At 44.8% G+C, this 16,290-nt stretch overlaps 1 protein-coding gene across 2 annotated transcripts in view; it reads left to right on the forward strand.

The window, feature by feature from the left end:
• Positions 1-2,526: 2,526 nt before the first annotated feature.
• LOC126361083 (cadherin-89D) overlaps positions 2,527-16,290 on the forward strand; it is a 380,910-nt gene continuing 367,146 nt past the window's right edge. For both annotated transcript variants that reach the window (XM_050007764.1, XM_050007765.1), the window contains exon 1: positions 2,527-2,679. The gene's annotated coding sequence lies outside the window, so the exon portion shown is untranslated. The remainder of the gene's footprint in view (positions 2,680-16,290) is intronic.

Consider the following 16,290-nt stretch of genomic DNA (forward strand, 5'->3'; position numbering starts at 1 on the left):
AAATTCTGGTGGATTCCATCATTTCATGGAGCCTTTCTAGGTTCCAGAGTTTTAAGACCAGCAGGAATTTCAGATGTAGAGAAAGTTCTTGAGAAGTCTGATTGTTCATTAACGTTCTTCTTGAGCAATGTAAGTTTGCATCTGATGTACCTTCTATGAGTTTTATCGCTAGGTGCTCCTGATGTGGACAGTAAATGTGACGCAATCCTATTAGCTGACATAAGACTTGTCCCTTACTTAAATTTTGTTTACATCCGACTTTCTCAGCAATGACTACGTTTCTCTACTTGATGTTTGAAAACTGAGTGACTCAACAGTCCCTGTTCACCAATAAGTCTGGCTGTATTGAGGTTAGGAAGTAGGTTATCCGCTATTTATAAATTCATCATATTGTTTCTCATTAGTTTCATTGCGACCTGGCATATATTGCTTTCGGTTGCCTCTAGGGATTGGCTTCTTTGCTGCACTTATCATAGCTCCAACAAGCCTCTCATAGCTTTGTGCTTTTTGAGGGAGCCACCCAAGACATTTGTCTAGATTTTTAACAAATACGCCCAAATTTACCTTTTTAAGGTGCCATCTAGGACGCAAGAACGATGATACGAGTGGGATTCTGTCCCTATTTGAGTCAAGATTGGATGGTGTTGGCTGTGTAGGAAATCTTGTGTTCCAACTGCGGATAAAAATGTTCTTTAATCTTTTGCATCAAACAGCGAATATAAGCTATTGTCTTCTGCCCAGTTTATAACGGCTTCACCGATTTCATAACTTTCTTTATAAGTCCATTGAGCATGGTGATTGTTAAAATCTCCAAGGTATATGGCGTGCTATTGTGATACCGGAATGACGTGTGTGGGGCAAGAAATAGCTGGAGGTTTGTATATATTAATTACTGTTATTTTTGTATATATTAATTACTGTTAGTTCTCCAATTTTTACTGTAACCTCGTGAATGTCATTGAGAGCAGATAAAGAGTACAGATGTATATTCTTGCTTGGCGATCGTACATATATTTCCACTCCATAAACACGATGGCATGTTAAAAAACTTCCTGCCAGATTAAAACTGTGTGCCGGACCGACACTCGAACTTGGGACCTTTGCCTTGCCCGCGGAAGGCAAAGGTCCCGAGTTCGAGTCTCGGTCCGGCACACAGTTCTAATCTGCCAGGAAGTTTCATATCAGCGTACACCCCGCTGCAGAGTGAAAATTTCATTCACGATGGTATGTTGCTCCTAGCTCCAAAGCTATGAGTTTTTCCTCTCTGATTCATTTCCTATTCATTTTCCTAAACAGCAACAACATTCATGTTACATTTTGATAAAATCTTCTGTGAGATCTGGCTTTTTAATTTTTTTGTGCCTTCAATGTTGATAGGACAAATCTTGATAACAGGTCCAATGTTTATACTGGAGTGTCCTGAGAAAAACCGTGTGAGTCCACGTCTTGTGACAAATTCATTTTAGCCAGGAGATCTTTGAGACTATGTGAGTGCCTCTGCTTCTTGGCTTTAGATATTTGCCTTGAAATGACTGTTCTTTAGCACCGCCCAGAGAACACGTGCGACTTGTGGAATGTTACGGATCCGAACAGTCATTGGCCTCCAACATAATCAGTTACATAATGTATACGGTCCCATAACATAACTGGAGTCATGTCAGGCGTAGAAACCGACGCCCGGAGAGCAGTATATCACCAAACACTGCCAGCGGTATAACACCGTCAGCTAAGGGGGAGAGTTCGTAACGCTTTCAGCTAGTAGACTAAAGTTAAAATGAAAAGCAGAAAGGACAAACAAATAGAGAGCTCTTGTTGAGAGTTATTTATTTTTCTTAATTCATGGTTTTGTCATTGTGTATTGTGCATAATGATCGTATAATACGTTCCTAGTGTTTTTGTGTACTGTCGTAACAATCACTCTTTGCTTTGTCAGTCAATTTTTCTTGTTAACCATGTTATATATGAACATGTCTTTTGCTTCCTAGAATGCAGTTTCTATCACGAAATTAAATAATAATAAATTAATAATAGTACAATAATGCTTTAGCTGAATAATATAAAATGCAGTCTAGGCAGTAAAAGGTTTCCTATATCCAAAACATTTTGTTCAATAAATTACATTAAGTTCGCTGTTTCCTCTCTCACAATATCAGACTTCAGTAATATGTGGTCTATTAAAGTGTATTCCTTTAAACATTCTTACAACAGATAATCGTCATTAAAATATCTCTGAATTATCTTGGGATTGTTAGAATCTTCCAACAAATCCTGTATTCTTCTGCCTTGCGCAAACGGAATACACGGTCAGCTCTCCGAGTAGCAGGATGTGACGGAGCAGCGGACCAAAAAACCTTCGCCGGACGAATACCTGTCCGCCGCGTCACGAAGCGTCGTCTGGAGCGGCGGCGGCTGCTCTCAGACCTGATTGCGCACGCTGCTCGCGTAGCGGCGCTGCGGTCGCCCAACATGGTGGCCACACTTTAGCGCGGCGGGAGAGCCCAAACCGGCTCCAGTAAGCCGCGGTACGCCGCCCGGTTCACTAACAGTGGCTGTGTGCGACCTCTCTGCCGACAACAATCGCGTGCGTCCATCTGTGTTGACGCCGCCCGGACACACCGTTGCATTGTTCCGTCGTCACATGGCGGCATCCGTCCTTTCTGCAATTTTCCACTAACGCTGGTGAGTGAAGAGCACAATATTCAAACTTAGCGATTCTGACGCCATGTAAACATTGTGACTCCCCCTCGGAGTCTTGCGTCAGATTTTTGCTGGTATCATTATTTCCTCTTAAATCAACGTCAGTTGCTGACAGCCATCAGTGACGATAACAGTACTGACTAACATGAAGCTCTACCATAAAATATACCATATTTTAAGCACGAAGAAGCGACAGTGCAAATGACAACTTGGTGTGGATTAATGAATTATGGAAAACACCCAGACAACAGCAGAGCACACAGTTTTTCAAACGTTTGTGCGAAAGCAGGTGGAGTGTTGTAAGAGCGTGTGTGACTCCTGTAGTGTAATATTAATCACAGAAAGCGAAACACAACAGAAATGCTCAATATATGTGATAAATAATCCATGCAACTCGTGAGCGTTTTCACGGGAATTAGAAATTATGTATTTTGTGGGAGAAAAACGTAAAAATGGGTCTTTTGATTTTCAAGCAATTGCTTTGAAAGAAAATATTTAAATCATTTGTGGGGCAACTGTATCTTTGAGAGCCATGGAGACAAACAATCCTGATTTCGCTACCTATCAAATAACCACTCACGTGGAACTGTTTCGACAAATCGAGTTAAATCTAAATCGTGGTGAGTGGCATGAGATAAAATTCATTCTTACGCTGCCTCGTTTAACAGTTTCTTCTCTTGAGTTTATCTGTGACTGAAACCAGACAAAACACAGCATTGTTGCTGGCAATTAGAAGTGCTATGAACTACACAAATTATATCATTTTTGTGTCTTGACGTTGAAAAATACGTTGAAATAATGCCATATACTATGGACTTTCGTCTTTTCCAGAGTATTCGTCATGACAAAGAAGTAATTTTGTGCACTCGTTGCCTCTCAGAAACGAAAAGGAACCCGCCTGTCACTCTGGCAGTCAGCATTCTCTTTGCTGTACAGGACTTCACCAAATAGAAGAGGTAGATTCTAATCTAACATCGCTATTTCTGTGAGTCCTGCACATCTCCTACGATACAGATGACGAATGATACACTGAAATAGAAGAGAGGACATAATAACAGAAACGACGCGAATGGCAAAGGAAGTCAGCCGGCGCCGTGTTAAACAAACTGTCGTAGAGTTTTTTTTTTAATTTCAATTTATTGGCTTTCTGTTCCTGCCCGTCCAGCCATCTCAGTAATGGAAAGACAATACGACTATGTATTGGTCATGATTGTCTTGTCGTATAATAATCCGAACATAAGAACAACGCAACATCCAGCCTCTGAGGGGAAAAAATGTCCGACCCAACCTGGAATCGAACCCGTACCCCTTCAGATTGCAATTTGCCGCACTGACCGCACAGCGAGGCGGACGGGGAGTAATTTAGGGGACCACAGAAGACCTAATTACAGCAGCTGGTCGGAAGTTTGAATCCTGGTGCAGTGACATTTAAATGGCAACAAAATTCGTGTGGAAGGGTGTGCTATGAAACCAGCTCCATTATTACACATTCAAAATTTGTAAGTTTTTCTTTTCTTTTGAATACACCATTCATGATTCCTCTTTGCAATTTAGCTAATCCACTGTATTCGTGATCAGCAGCGCTGTCACGGGTTCTAGGCAGCAGGGTGCGTGGATATTTATGGCGATCGTTGGGGAGACTTGTTTCGTACACGTGGTTACCGTGGACGATGCTTTTTCGTGGGTCACCTGTGGAATGCTGGTAGGGCGTTGTTGCATATGGAAGGTGATTCGAACACCTTGATGGAGGCCTCACCTTCCTTGTTAATCAGATAGCGCATTTTGTTTGACATTAAACACGGGCGTAGAAAGAATTTCTTAACGTATGTCCCACTTTGTGTGTTGTTATGCACTGGTTTGCATAATTCTAGGAAAAAAAGTAGTGAGAAGTCATAAAGTTGTGTGTCCTATGTATTGCAAGGTGTATTGTGTGTCGGTTGCAACGTAGGTGCCTCCTTAAAAGCGTGATAAAGTTAAAATAAAACATGGGAATACAGTTGAGGCAAATAAATTATTCGAACATAGATAATGTTTCAAATGTACGCAGTAAATGTGTTCACCTCGGTGCTGCAAAATAAACGTTAAGAATGAAGTTTAATATTGCTAATGACTGTGTATGCTACTTTCATACGAGCTAGATGCCTCTCGTCGTGCAAAGCAACTGTCAGCGAATTTTGGGTGGGAGGAACTGCGAGAATCAGTACGCCTCCAGAGGTGTCTTATCTTTGCAGGAAGTTCCTACAGTTCTTCAAGGAAAGCACCTCTCAGGGCGGTAGACCAAGGATTTGGGAAAAACGACTGCAACCATCAACGTGTCACTTCCAGCATCACTGACGTGAACCGTGGGATTCAGGTCGCGAGGTCGAGCTGGTCGCTTGGTGCTTTCAATCGTGTGTCGTTGAAGGCATTCTTCCAGAATAGGATCTCTGTTTGACCGAGCCCTGTTGTGTCGTTTATGGAAACATCAACTGTTGCATCGACACGATGATGCAGATTAGCAGCAGTGTGGTCAGGTCTTACTGATCCACCCAGTAACACTTTCGTATCGAAAGACACGCAAGTCTGAGCGTCCACCTATAGACAAGACACAGCTTCATGGCTGCTCTGCTGGCTGCAATAGCTGAGGAAAAGGGCATGTATCACTTTCGAACTGCCCGAAGTATCTACTAGCCTATTGAAAGAGATAGGTCATAGTTTCTAACTCCATTTGTGAAGATGATATCTAGAAACTCTGCACTACCTGGTCGTTAGTTATCTTCAAGTTCAGTACTTCTAAACAGATGAAGTATTCCAATTACCAGCCTTGTTCACAAACCATAGAAACAATGTCTAGAAATGAGAGGTCTTCTGGATTCGAAAAATTCATACCTCATATGATTATCACGTGCGCTGATTATTCAATTATTGTCAGAAAGGCAATTTACTATTTTCCACATTGTTTATGCGTTTGGAATTGTTATGGGTAGATGACACTCGTTATGTTTCCAATCTTCACGTCTGTACTAGGCTCTCCTCTGCGAAGGCTTTCGTTGTGTTTTCAAGTAATGATTTCACTATTGAGATAGAGTGGATTTTACAATAACACTCCTTCATGGAAGGCATGATGTTATATGATTCTTTTATCGACGCTTATTTCTGCATTGTTACTTTTTGTGAGACGCAATATGTCTGTAGCAAGAGACTGCATCATCACAGACGAAATGACCCTATTAATATATATAACCAGTATTAGGCAGTCCTTCTGTAAATTTCTTTTCTATATTCGCGCACCTCAATTGTCAGATTTTTAGTAGACAAAACTGCGATATGCTGGGCAAATCCACCAGTATTTGCTTAAATAGCTTTAATAGGTCCAGCCACACATATTTTTTTACATGGCCTGTAAATAAAATTGGCGAGTGCTGCTGTCCTGTGTTTCTCAAGAAGTATTTGTAGTTCACTTGCACTGTGTATTCTTCCATTAGCGACGAAGAGTATGACTGGCTACTTGTAAAAGGTTTCCACAGGCAGGTATTGCACATGTGATTTGTTAAGCTTGTTTATGTGAGATAAATCCTCGTGTGCCCAAATCAGTCCCACTACTCTAAATAACGCGTGAAGTCCAAAATGATACGATATCATTAGTCATCAGTCGTGGAATATGAAAATCGTGTCTTTTTCAAACGTTTGCAGAACGATGCCCGTCTGGCGCTTGAAGGTTGGTCACTAAAGACAAGTGAGTGTGGGCAGTGGGGAAGCCGCTGGGTACTGTTGCAATTGTTACGAGTGTTGAGTTTCGTCCAGCTTCTCACTGCCCTTCCCATCTCCATTTTTTCCGTAGATATTATTTAAGAACGTCGCTTGGACTGGCCGAGCGGTATCCGCGGATTGCGCGGCTCCTACCGTCGGAGGTTCGAGTCCTCCCTTGTACATGGGTGTATGTGTTGTTCTTAGCATAGGTTAGTTTAAGTAGTGTGTAAGTCTAGGGACTTATGACCTCAGCAATTTGGTCCCTGGGGACCTCAAGCTCAGAAAGGGGAAGAAAATCAGCTTTGTCCTTTTCAAAGGAACAACTCAACCTTCGCCTTAGTTTAAGCGAGGCATGTTGGGAGTACTAACAAGCATCTCTCCAAAGAACCAATGAAAGGTGGGCAGCATGAGTTTCCCGCTGAAAGATCTGAAGGCATTAGGAATATCATTAATATTTCAGCACTATGTAACATAAACGACACAAATACTTGACGAAATACAGCAACCATACACTTCTCGTACAGCTTTATTCATGGCAAGACAGGTTTCGGCCTCTCATCCATCTTCAGTCGGAGTAATACACTTTTATAATCATCAGTACAACGTTTTTATCGATTGCGTTTTGAACACTGCAGAGCCCTTTTGTTCTGTAATTTGTGTTTCGTTTTTCCACCATTATATCCATGGCACACCCACTTTTAAGTTTACTGACGAAACATAGCATTCGCCTGGAATCCGACTAATACAGCCAATAAAAGGTTATATTGACGAAGATATACATTCCCTTACTAAAGAAGTGAAGCACCCGGAAGAAATTAATGGATTTAATGTAACTTAGTACACATACACACCATCGGCGGGTATGTAAATGATTGGAGTTGCAACTCTGTGTGACAGGTAGTGATGTTCTTATTTAGTGCTGTTACCAGGCTTCGTAGAGTTTATAAGGGATGCGAACAGCACCAGATGTTGAATGATCACAGTGAAGGACTCCGAGATGCCGAGTACTAGTGTGAGTTACCATTATCAGCACATGACAGGGTTGGAAAGGGGCCTCATTGTTGGCCTTCATTTGGCTAATCGAGTAGGGCAATATCCAGATTTATAGGGCGTTCGGATGTGACAGTGCTCAATGCTGGACTCCATGGGAAGGCAGGTAGACTCGTCTTCAAGGTTCCGGTCGACCACATCTGACCACCACAAGGGAGGATCGCAGTATTGTGCATCAAGCATATCATAACACCTTCACATCTCCACCTGCCAACCGAGAACAACGAATCTTTCACCATTCGTCTGAGTCTAGCAGCAGTCTGTCTAGCGAATTAACGTCCCATGCATTGGGTGTCATTAACACCACAGCAAAAATGGCTGCGTTTGGAGTGGTGTCGTGACTGGGAAGCGCTGACTGCTGACGAATGGCGTCGCGTTGGCTTCAGCGATGGATTGCGGTTCTGTACTATCCTTGGTGACCATCTGCGGCAAGTGTGGCGTGGACCTGGGTACAGGTTCATTTCTTCCAAAGTTTTGGAGAGTCACAGTGATGTTACTCCTGGGCTCATGGTTCAGGAACCCTACACGTCACAACTGGAAGTAACTCTGACGCCATGTCGTTGCGCCACGGACACCCTGCGTCCTTATGTGCTACCTCTCGTGCTACTGCAACCACCAACGCCAGACAGCCAACTACAGGCACTTTCTCTTCCGAAAAGCATCATGCTACTCCCGATTGCTTAAATGCACTTAAGCCCATAATACGAAATAATAGTGGCGCCCTCAAATGAACACTTTGGTCCGTTTGAAGTACTGAAAGTGATATGGACTGGTACTAGACGGTCACGTGACCGTCGAAAACGTAAGTCATGGTAGCCGAGCAGTGTTTATGTGTGGCAGTCGGCTGAAAGGAATCGGTGCATAAGATGGGCCGACGTGGAGATGTGACAGAATGACGGACAACAGCCACGTCGTTTGGACTTGCCCATGACCACTATGTGAGTGATGTTGCCCAATTTGTATCAACGCCGACAGTTCGACGTGACTACAAAGAGCGGTAAATTTGGGACATTTGTGGTAAGTTCCTGAGGGACCAAACTGTTGAGGTCATCGATCCCTAGACTTACACACTACTCAATCTAACGTAAACTAACGTACGATAAGGGCAACACACACCCATGACCCGAGGGAGGACTCGAACCTCCGACGGAGGCAGCCGCGCGAACCGTGGCAAGGCGCCCGAGACCGCGCGGCTATAAGGAGCGGTGTGACACTCACAGTCATATATGCGAAATAAGAACAGTTATTGTAGATGCGTCCTAACCGATAGTGACAGTAGCCGAATGTCACGCCTTGTGACATTCGATTTCAGTTGTTGCTATTAGTGAATGGTGGTCGGTCCGAACCAGTTGCCGAATGTACGGTCGCCTGGTGTAAGGTTTTTAAGTTGGCGCCACTTCGGTGACTTGCTTGTCGATGAGGATGAAGACAACACAATACGCTGTCCCAGCGCGGAGAAAATCTCCGCCCCTCTCAGGAACCGGACCCGATCCCCTCGGGTGGCATTCTGCTCGTAGACAACACACGTCAGTTGTGGAGGCGGGCAGTTTCCGAACGAACGCTGCGAAGGGACTTCCGTGAAATGGAAATTACAAGAGTGTACCTCGAAAAATATCATTGTTCATAGAGGCAGATAAATCTCCACATGTTCCGCGGGCAAAAAAAAGAAAGGTTAAAGACTTGACAACTTGTCGACAACACCCGGCGTAGACTCTTTTCAAATGAGCAAGACGTCTAGCGTATCGACGGCGCAGTCAGACATTTAAACCGCAGTGTGTTAGGTGTATTTGATGTTGGGGATTGTTGTGTGATGCTTTGCGGGTGTTTTTCTTACCGTGACCGGGGACTGCTCATTCAGGTTACCGCAAGCATGAACCTAAATCCTTATTGCAAAATTCTAGATGACCCATTCTTGCCCTTTCTCCTACATCTTCATGGTGAGTATGCTGTGGACATTCCTGTCTTCCAAAAAGACAACATCTGTGTCCAGAGTGCTGAATGAATACGGTCGCAGTTGGACGAACACTTAGGCAGCATATCACATCTCGACTGTCCCACCATGTCACCTGGTTTCAATTCGATAGATAATGTCCGATATGATTCGAAACAGCGTATGAAACGTGGGAACTAATATGAAAATGATTCGATAAATGTACAGGAGATAATCATCAGTCACTGACTTCATTTGGATATGACATACCTGAAGAAACGTAAGGGCTCTTTCCCTTGCCGTAGCGAAGTCGGTATGCACATCAGTACACTGAAAACCACTGTGAAGTGCTTGGCAGAGGGTACGTTCCATTGTACCAGTTATTAGGGTTTCATCTTGTCCTCACCATGCCCGTGTGAGTGACACATAGGGGCTTTAGTATATCCCTAGAATAATTAGTTACAGCCGGTTCTTCAAACTTTATTAGTAGGCTTTCTCGGTATAGTTTACGTCTTATCTCTGCCTGTTCAGTTTCCTAGCATCTCTGGAAACACGCACACGGATCAAAAAAACCTGTGACCCTTCGCGCTGCCTTTCTCTACATACGTTCTGCATCCCCTGTTTGCGCTACTTGTTACGGGTCCCGCACACTGCAACAATATTCTAGAAAGAGTCTCACGAGTGATTTGTAAGCCATCTCCTTTGTTTCTACAATATTTTACCAATAAGTACATCACCCACTTTTCCCACGACTGAGCCTATGTGATCATTCCATTTCATATTCCTACAAAGTGTTTCACTCAGGTATTTATATGAGATGGCCGATTCCAGTTAAGACTGATATGATAGTCATAGAATAGTACATTTTTTCGTTTTGTGAAGTGCAGAGTTCTACATTCCTGAACACTGAATGCAAGTGTCCATTCTTTGCGCAGCTGACGGCCGGTGTAGCCGAGTGGTTCTACGCGCTTCAGTCTGGAACCGCGCGGCGGCTATGGTCGCAGGTTCGAATCCTGCCTCGGGCATGGATATATGTGATGACCTTGGGTTAGTTAGGTTTAAGTATTTCTAAGTTCTAGGGGACTGATGACTTCAGAAGCTAAGTCCCACACTGCTCAGAGCCATTTGAACCATTTGAACCACGCCTGTGTGAGTGAGACATAGGGGGCTGTAGAATATTTCTAAAATAATTAGTTAGAGCCAGTTCTTGAATCTTTACTAGTAGGCTTTCTCGAAATAAGCTTACGTCTTATCTCCAAGAGTCTGCCAGTTCACTTTCTTAGCATCTCCGTGAAACATGCCCACGGATCAAAGAAACCTGTGACTATTCCTGCTGCCTTTCTCCATATACGTTTAGTATCCTCTGATGCTGCTATTTGTTACGGATGCCGCGCACTTGAACAATATACTAGAAAGGGTCGCACGAGTAATCGGTAAGCCATCTCCTTTGTTTCCCCAGTATTCTACAAATAAGTACATCATCTGCTCTACCCACGACTGAGCCTATGTGGTAATTCCATTTCATGTCCCTACAAAGTGTTTCTCCCAGGTATTTGTATGAGATGGCTGATTCCACCTATGACTGACTGTTAATGTAGTCATAGGGTACTACATGTTTTCGTTTTGCGAAGTGCAGAGTTTTACATTTCTGAACACTGAGAGCAAGCGGCCAATTTTTGCACCGCTTTGAAGCGCCATCAAGATATGATAGAATGTTTATGCAGCGTCTTTCGGACAGAACTTGATTACAGATAAGTGCGTAGACTGCAAAAAGTCTGAGGTTACTATTACTATTAAAATCAAGAGTTAAAGGCTGTGGCGTTATTACATGCTATTACGATTATGTCTTCTAGGGATAATAAATTCTTTCTTCAGTGTGCTTAAGAAACCTTCACATTACTGGAGGAATTTGAACTTAGAAAACGAAACGGAGTAACGACAGAGCCTAGCAGTCATGGACTGTGCGGCTGGTCCCGGCGGAGGTTTGCGTCCTGCCTCGGGCATGGGTTGTGTGTGTTTGTCCTTAGGATAATTTAGGTTAAATAGTGTGTAAGCTTAGGGACTGATGACCTTAGCAGTTAAGTCCCATAAGATTTCACACACAGTTGAACAGTTGTAACGAGAGAAGTCACAACGACTGTCTCTGTTCACGAGTCTACCATTTCATCCCGGTGACGTCTCCTGAAGCGCCGGGAGCAGTGGGGCGGTGCGGTGCAGCGAGGCAGTTGGCCTGTGGTTGTTGACACGGCGAGGCGTCACGGCGGTTTCTCGCCCGGCAGCTGGTTGTGGCCGGCTGTCGCAAGCGCAGAGCGGCGTTTCTCCCGTTTGTGGCGGTGATTCTCGGCGAAGCACGTCCTGCCGCTACCGTAACTGCCCCGTGAAGCTGCGCGGGCCGTCAGTGTACTGTCCGCTCTCTGGCTTATCTGTCGGCGCGACGAATCTTACTCGCCACCGACTAATTTAATCTGTCCGGTACCTGCCGCGCGAGGGGAAGCAGCCACAGGCAGGCAAGGGAAAGAGAGAGCACTGGCGAACCGTTGGCTGTCTGGAATGGAGAAACTGCACGGCCACATCCTCGTTTCAGACCTTAACCATAGCAAAGTGACTCGCTCACTAAGATAGCAAAATGTATTTCCCTCGAATATAACGTGAAAAAAAGGAAAACATTCACTTGCAATATACAGTGCTCCAGAAGCGGCCACTGTCCTCGGTTGCACGTGTTTTGTTTAGTGTAGCTTCCAGACAAAAGAGGAGGCGCAATGTCGCGGTGCAATGATTAACCCACCTGCCTGCTAACCTCGAATTAGGATTTTCTGTGGTATCCGTGAATCAGTTAAGGCAACTACTATAGCGCTTCTTTTGAAAAGTAAGAATAGTTCGTTCCTCATCCTTTCTCTGCTTGAGATTTTACTCCACCTCTTCATCGAAGGAACATTAAAATTATTTTTATTCCTTCACAAAAGGGGGACATAGGTCTTCGTGTTTGAACCCTTCATTAGACCACAATACAGATGAAAACACAGCGCTTATGTACACTCCTGGAAATTGAAATAAGAACACCGTGAGTTCATTGTCCCAGGAAGGGGAAACTTTATTGACACATTCCTGGGGTCAGATACATCACATGATCACGCTGACAGAACCACAGGCACATAGACACAGGCAACACAGCATGCACAATGTCGGCCCTAGTATAGTGTATATCCACCTTTCGCAGCAATGCAGGCTGCTATTCTCCCATGAGACGATCGTAGAGATGCTGGATGTAGTCCTGTGGAACGGCTTGCCATGCCATTTCCACCTGGCGCCTCAGTTGGACCAGCGTTCGTGCTGGACGTGCAGACCGCGTGAGACGACGCCTCATCCAGTCCCAAACATGCTCAATGGGGGACAGATCCGGAGATCTTGCTGGCCAGGGTAGATGACTTACACCTTCTAGAGCACGTTGGGTGGCACGGGATACATGCAGACGTGCATTGTCCTGTTGGGACAGCAAGTTCATTTGCCGGTCTAGGAATGGTAGAACGATTGGTTCGATGACGGTTTGGATGTACCGTGCACTATTCAGTGTCCCCTCGACGATCACCAGAGGTGTACGGCCAGTGTAGGAGATCGCTCCCCACACCATGATGCCGGGTGTTGGCCCTGTGTGCCTCGGTCGTATGCAGTCCTGATTGTGGCGCTCACCTGCACGGCGCCAAACACGCATACGACCATCATTGGCACCAAGGCAGAAGCGACTCTCATCGCTGAAGACGACACGTCTCCATTCGGCCCTCCATTCACGCCTGTCGCGACACCACTGGAGGCGGGCTGAACGATGTTGGGGCGTGAGTGGAAGACGGCCTAATGGTGTGCGGGACCGTAGCCCAGCTTCATGGAGACGGTTGCGAATGGTCCTCGCCGATACCCCAGGAGCAACAGTGTCCCTAATTTGCTGGGAAGTGGCGGTGCGGTCCCCTACGGCACTGCGTAGGATCCTACGGTCTTGGCGTGCATCCGTGCGTCGCTGCGGTCCGGTCCCAGGTCGACGGGCACGTGCACCTTCCGCCGACCACTGGCGACAACATCGATGTACTGTGGAGACCTCACGCCCCACGTGTTGAGCAATTCGGCGATACATCTACCCGGCCTCCCGCATGCCCACTATACGCCCTCGCTCAAAGTCCGTCAACTGCACATACGGTTCACGTCCACGCTGTCGCGGCATGCTACCAGTGTTAAAGACTGCGATGGAGCTCCGTATGCCACGGCAAACTGGCTGACACTGACGGCGGCGGTGCACAAATGGTGCGCAGCTAGCGCCATTCGACGGCCAACACCGGGGTTCCTGGTGTGTCTGCTGTGCCGTGCGTGTGATCATTGCTTGTACAGCCCTCTCGCAGTGTCCGGAGCAAGTATGGTGGGTCTGACACACCGGTGTCGATGTGTTCTTTTTTCCATTTCCAGGAGTGTATTTGCAAAGCTATGCACTCATTATTTCTCCAGAATGGCGAGTAATTCGTATTCGGTGCTGTAAGTAGTGGTCCTTGCTAATATTAACTTCCCTGCTAGGATAAAATATACCAGCACTTATCTTTGGTGGGATGGGGGTGGGGTGAGGGGCGGAGCAGTATTAACTTATAGTTCAAGCGGTAATCGGTTCTGTCCTCTTGCTTCGTCTGCGGATCAGCACTGACCGAGGTTAACCTTCTACGATCAGAGATGTACATAGTTTCACCGTTGTCCAGCTTCATTTGAGTTGCTATATGACTGTATAAATGGTTTTGACCACACATGAAAGATTTCAAACTTCGGCGCTCATCGATTTTTCCAGTAGCGGTCCTAACGTTATGCCAGTAAATTCTAAAAGCGAAAGAAAAATAGGATCATCGTGTTCAAAAGCGTCGGAAGAAATAAAAGTAAGATTTCTTTGTTACACCAGACTTAGTTAAAGAATGGGGTTAAGCAATGAATAAAACGGTATTTCGAAACTGTAGACTGGCTCTAAAAATATTGAATAATATTGCATATGCCTTCAAATGAGTAAACGAATCAAAACTATTTCTCCAAACATTCTGTGACCATAAATTCATCGAAGACAAGATGAGAGAGATAAGGGCGGAATACTAGTTTTATTTTTGCAAAACTGTTTCACTGAGGAAGATCTTACTATAGTTCTTACTTTAAACCGTCACACAGACTTTTAAAATGGCAGACGTCGAAATAAGTGATCGCCAGACTAGACAGATAACCGACTAAAACCGCTCAACAGAGGAGAAGCGACTGGACCTAATGAGACACTAACGTTTATTCGTATAGTATGCCATACAATATGCTTCTCTCCTAACAGGAGTGTAACGTAGGTCGCTGGCGGAGGGAAGAATTCTCAGTGATTTGAGGAGAATACCACGTTACACCAATTTTCAAGAAGGGTCGTCCAATAGACGCAGAAAACTAAAGGCTATACCGTTGTGGTCAGTCAGCTGTAAAATTTTGCACTCCTAAAACTTCCTCTGTAGGAATCAACATGGATTATACAAATAACGATGTTGTTAACTTCAGCTCGCTCTGTCCGTCCATAAGATCGAGAAGGGAGCAAATACAGTCGCCCAGTTTTCTGATCCTTGATTCCCCGAAGACGTTCGATACAGTTTCGCACTGTCGCTTAATGAAGGAGTACAAGCTCACTGAATAACGGTCCAGCTTTGTGATCAGACTGAAAAGTTCTTATCAAAGAGGACACACCATATCATGATTATAAAGCCGAAAACTTTTGTGTTGTAAAAGTAACTTCAGACTTACCCCAAGGGAATGTTATAGGACCATTACGTTTCACGATTTATGTAGACGACCTAGTGGATAACGTAGGAAGTTCTACGAGGTTTACCGAGCGAGGTGGCGCAGTGGTTAGCACACTGGAGTCGCATTCAGAAGGACGACGGTCCAAACCCGCGTCCTGCCATGCTGATTTAGTTTCCCATCCTTCCCTAACCGGTGAACCCCCCCCCCCCCCGAAAAAAAAGAAAATCAACCAATCTATGAGGCTTTTCTTGAATGATTCTGGAGTATTCTGAGACGTCGCAACACTATAAAATGTTATTGTGAAATGCAGTTAGATCTGAACAAAATCGAGCCTTGGCGCAGGCATTCGCAGGTGACCCTCAACATAGACAAATGTATTGCTCGTAAATAGTCAAAAGGATCCATTACTGTGTGACTACACGATTGCAGAAGAATGGCTGGAAGCAATCACCTCCAATAAATATATGGGGATATGCACACGGCACGATTGAAAGTAGAACGACTACATAAAACTAATCACTGGTAAGGCAAATGCCGAACTGAAATTCATTGGTGGAATACTTGAAATGTACTCCATGCACGAACGAGGTAGATCACAAAAGCAACGTTTGGCCAATACTTGAATATTGCTCGTAATTGTGTGACCCGTATCAGATCGGACTGATTGACTAAATAGCAATCCAAAGAAGAGTAGCTATTTTCGTCACAGGTTTGTTTAGTAAGCCTGAAAGTGTGCAGAGACGCTCATCCAACTCCATTGGCAGACGCTACAACAGATACATGCTCCATCTCGATGTGATCTAGTGTAAAAATTACGAGAGCGTAAATCCCTAGAATAGTCACACTATTTAGTGCTTCCACTCGCGGAAAGAACATAAAAGTAAAATTAGAACGGAGGCTTGCTAGCAGCGTTTCTTCACGTGGGCCCTTCACAACCGGAACAAGAAAGGGGGGAGAGGGGCAGTGATATTGGTAACGAAGTGCCCACCACCACACACCATAGTGTGGCTTGCGTTGTATACATGCAGTAAGTACGGTTCGGCCCAGATACCTCACAGTTTTAATATTGTCACTTGGAATCAACAGAGATTATTTGCAAT

The sequence above is a fragment of the Schistocerca gregaria genome, chromosome 1 (genome assembly GCF_023897955.1).
Source record: "Schistocerca gregaria isolate iqSchGreg1 chromosome 1, iqSchGreg1.2, whole genome shotgun sequence".
Lineage (NCBI taxonomy): Eukaryota > Metazoa > Arthropoda > Insecta > Orthoptera > Acrididae > Schistocerca > Schistocerca gregaria.